At 40.0% G+C, this 4,685-nt stretch overlaps 2 long non-coding RNA genes across 2 annotated transcripts; both read left to right on the top strand.

Moving 5' to 3' along the window:
• The first annotated feature begins 478 nt into the window (after positions 1-478).
• On the top strand, positions 479-2,142 carry LOC113747442 (uncharacterized). The gene is made up of 4 exons (XR_003463643.1): positions 479-972; positions 1,408-1,687; positions 1,769-1,888; positions 2,003-2,142. It is a non-coding gene; the product is annotated as an uncharacterized LOC113747442 (long non-coding RNA).
• A 357-nt stretch (positions 2,143-2,499) lies between these two features.
• On the top strand, positions 2,500-4,056 carry LOC113747443 (uncharacterized). The gene is made up of 3 exons (XR_003463644.1): positions 2,500-2,641; positions 2,766-2,904; positions 2,988-4,056. It is a non-coding gene; the product is annotated as an uncharacterized LOC113747443 (long non-coding RNA).
• The last annotated feature ends 629 nt before the right edge of the window (positions 4,057-4,685 follow it).

Raw genomic sequence — 4,685 nt, 5'->3', positions numbered from 1 at the left:
TTTTATTGTGGCGTTTTTTCCTCTTATACTAAACCTATTCTGCATTGTGTGTGCCATAGAGTGGCTGTGAGTTGGAGGTTTTTTCTTTTTTTTGTTTTTTTTTTTCTTCTTTGCCTGATGGTCCCTGATGTGAATGGGGGTAACATTGCTTCGTTTGGGGAAGAATTGGTTGGGGGTTTTGTTCATGTATTTGTTAACCAGGGCTCCAGACTGTGACCAAATGGTCGTATTTTGCGCCTAAAATTAGACACAGTGCCAGTAAATTTTTCATCTATTCGCACATGCGCGACCAGTAAATTTGCAGTTATTAAATATTTTTGTTGCTGACAAACTTGACCACTGTGATAGGCTAATGTGTGTAAAGAGGCGGGTCTTGGGGGTTATCGCACGAATCCACAGATTTCGCGGTCTCTCCTGTAAACAATGGACAGAGTTCACCTGGCTGAGGTATTACAAATTCAATGAACTACAAATTCTGCTGTCGATACACACAACATGCGGGGAACATGAAATTTGCTGATAAGACTGGCACTACAATACACTACAATTGCGACCTGTGCAATGAAAGTGCAGCTCCACTCCGCATTTAGAAGACAAGAGGCTGCTAACCAGTGCGCCGAGGAGGCCCAATTGCTACTGAATTTTAACACGGCATTTTTCATTGCCAAAGAAGAACTGCCTTTTACGAAATTTAAAGGCCAGCTTGATCTACAAAGGAAAAATGGTGTAAAACTAAACGCAACATACAATAACAACACGCGTGCATGCACAGTTTGTTGGCATCATCGCAGAAACACTGAAACGGAAGACATACGTGAAGATTAGGGACGCTCCTTATCTGTCAATCATGATCTTAGGACACAGATAAGTCAACAAAAGAGTGTGAAATCATATATTCCAGGATCCTGCAACAAGGGAAACCAACAAATGTTTTGATTGGCCACATCGAAGTGCAACATGCACATGCTCAAGGTATGTTTTCTCTCAAATTATGTTTAAACTCAATACAGTAACTTTTGAAGATTTCTCTGTTGTGAATGTTTTGCAGTTCATGAAGGCAGACAGGCACCATAATGATTAAGCTGTTAGGCTGGTGGTAGGACTAACACATAAATAATTGTGCACAATATGTGATTTCATTTTAAAATGTATATGATGAGGCCTTCAAGAAACTAGGGACAGAAACAGGGTGGTTAGACAAGTCAGTTGCCATGGGAGCTGACGGCGCAGCTGTCAATCTTGGGCATAAAGGAGGTGTAATAGCCCTTCTCCAAGCTGAGGCAGGGGCTTTTATTGTCCCATTTCATTGCATGCCACCTAGGTAGGTCAGGTGAACCATCAGGCTGAAGATAGGCTATTAAGCAATTATGTATGTTTAAATTTAAGTCGAATTAATTTTAATTGTAGGCTGGAGCTGGCAATGCTGTCAGTGCAAAGGAAAATTCCCATGGTGGATCATGTCTACAGTCTCCTCTACATGGTTTGGAAAACCTACCACTACAGCAGCAAGTCTATGAGAGAACTGTAGGCACTTGAAGAGGAGCTGGGTGTGCATGTCAGTGTACCAGGTAGTGTCAGTGGGACACACTGGCTTGCACATCCTGGCCAGTTCACAGCAGTTTACTTCCACATGGAACATTTGACTGCATCATCAACCAATACTGACATTGCTGGGAGAGCAAGGAAGGTCTGTATATATTTTCAAAATGATTTCATATATGTGATAGATATATACAAATTACTGATATTGATTACTTATGTCTTGCAGGTCAAGAGGATGATGAAAGATGGGGCCTTTGTGGGTTTCCTTCACTTCTTGGCTGACTTGTTTGAGGCCATCAGCAAATTCAGCCTTCTTCTCCAAAGAAATGATGTCATTTTGCCTCAGGTAATGTTGAGATGTTAATAAGAATATTGTCCAACCTCGTTAAATCAGAGTACACATTACAAATAAATCTCGTCATATATAGTTTTTCATATGTCAATGGAAAATATTTTACAGGCTGTGAATGGGATTCAGAATCTTATTGCAACTGTTGAGGCCATGTCAGTGAGATGCAAGCCAGGTGGTAGGCTAGCAGAATTACTGGCAGACCTTTAGGCCCAGACAAGACAACAAGAGAGTGGTGGTGAGGCTCACCCTTTGTACAAATATCAGGTGAGCAGTTATTATATTATATTATTTTAGATTTAGATTAGATTTATTTATTCATTTATTTTTAATATTTCTCTTGATGTTGAATCTTGTGTTAACGCGGGGGGTCACCATCAAAGGAGTAGTCTCTGGTCTGGGAGCAGATGGACTCAATGGAAAGCACACCTCAGCTGCAACGAGCAGTAAAAGCAACAGTATAGTGCACTGTGCTGCACCTGAAGCAGAGGTTCAGCAGTCTACTTGGCAAGTGAAAACACAGTACAATTTCTATATCATTATGACACACCTGTCTTTCTTTTCATTTAATCTCTCATTCTCTTTGTATTTTTTGATAGATGAAGGGTCCTCATTAGCAACAACGAGGACAGTGAGGTCATTTAAAATATTCAATCACGATTCCTGGCCTGAACAAAGACATCTCCTGACAGATTATGGTGCAGAGGAGCTGGACTTCCTGCTGGACCACTTCTCCCCCATCCTAACAAGGTTGATAGCTCTTATCAATGATCATGACAACATATAAACATTATAACACAGAACAGCATTTCAAACACTTACCTTGATCCTACAGAAACTTAGTTTGATAAGTTTTTCCTTTCACTATTTTCAGAAATGGCTGTGATACCAAGCTGGCAAGAGAGGAGTATCAGTTGATGAAAATTTTCATTGTTACCAACTACATGGACAAGTCATACCATGCCCTGTGGGGGATGATGTTGACCAAAATGCCGTTCTGCTCCGACTACAAAGTAAATATGATATTCTCATTAATTTAATTGGCATATGACTTTTTGGTTGACTGAAACCTAAACTATTATTCTATTCTTTGTAGAACATCCTACATCTTGTACACATGATGCTTGCACTCCCAGTGTCTTCTGCTGTGTGCGAGAGAGGATTCTCTTCCCAGAAGAGGATTAAGTCAGATGTCAGGGGGTCACTTCATGTGGACACTGTTGAGGACTTAATCAGAATTAGTATGGAGGGACCGAGCATCGACGATTTTGATGCCAAAGAGACTGTTGACATGTGGCTCAATCAGGCTCAATGTACAAGGAGGCCTAATTACAAGGGCTGGCCAACACAGGCACCTTATCCCCCACCAAGGGATGATCTTTTGTAGGAAGTGTTGCACAAGTTATGTCTACAACTTGTTCTGTTGTTGTCAGTAGAGCATAAATATTCACTTTGTATTTTTAAGCTGTATAACTGTATGTTATTAAAACTATTGCAGAAATTTATAAAATTGTAGTTTATGCATTTATTGTCAAAGTATTTATCAGTAATACAGTGAAAATGGTAGGAAAATTTTGAAAGTCGATTTATAGTGTGCGCCCCTAAATTTTCTGCTTGCGCCCCTAAAATTTTAAGTTAGGGGCCACTGTGCTCCTAGTAAAAAAAGTTAGTCTGGAGCCCTGTTAACTGTTTACTTGTCTTTCTTTTTTTTCTTTTTTTTTTTAGTTTGTTGCTGGCTGCCAGACTCAATGTTAATTTTATGTTTTATTACAATGCTCTTATCTTTTGTTACTTACTGTTTAATCTTGTCGCTCACGAATGAACAACATGCTTGATTCAATATTCTTGGACTCTTGGAATGTCTGTGGTTCAGGCCACCCGATAAAGCGAGGTAAAGTTTTCGCACATTTGAAGTCCCTGAAACCTGACATAATATTCTTGCAAGAAAAGCATGTTAAAGCCACTCAACATATGATACTCAGAGCTAACTGGATTTCACAGGTCTACCAGTCACCTTTTAAATCTAATGCTAGAGGCGTGGCCATTCTTTTCCGTAAATCTGTGCCCTTCCATTTTCACTCTTTCATAACTGACCCGAATGGCAGGTTTATAATTTTATCCGGCTATATCAATTTATTCCCATTATACTTATAAATATCTACGGACCGAACACGGACGACCCAGCTTTTTTTCGCAAGGTGTTTGGCCTAATCCAGGATGATGATTCAAGTCATATATTGATTGGGGGTGACTTCAGTTGTTATCTGGATCCATATCTGGATAGGTTCTCCTCCGCGCCCCCACCTAAAATCCTTGCTGTACAAACTCTTAATTTGATGAAGTCAAAGAAGGTGGTGGATATTTGGAGATTACAACACCCATCTGATCACGATTATTCTTTCTACTCTCATGTACACAGATCATACACGCGAATTGATTACTTTATATGGATGGATTCTAGATTAATCTCAAATGTTGACCACACTAACTACCACAGCATAATAATATCAGATCACAGTCCGGTCACCCTTAAACTTCGACTGTCTCTTCCTAGGCAGGCCTACAGTTGGCGATTTAACCCTCTTTTGCTCACAGATCAGGCATTTAAGGAATACATCACATCACACATTTCGCAATTCCTTGAGATGAATGACAACGGAGAGGTGAATGATTCAATACTGTGGGAGACACTCAAAGTATATATTAGGGGTCAAATTATTTCTTACGAAGCAACATTGAAAAGGGCTAAGCGGGGCAGGTTGGACATGATTGAGAAGGAACTGCTTGCTGCAGA

Source organism: Larimichthys crocea, chromosome XIII (assembly GCF_000972845.2).
Source record: "Larimichthys crocea isolate SSNF chromosome XIII, L_crocea_2.0, whole genome shotgun sequence".
NCBI lineage: Eukaryota > Metazoa > Chordata > Actinopteri > Sciaenidae > Larimichthys > Larimichthys crocea.
This window is presented reverse-complemented; position numbering and strand designations above follow the sequence as displayed.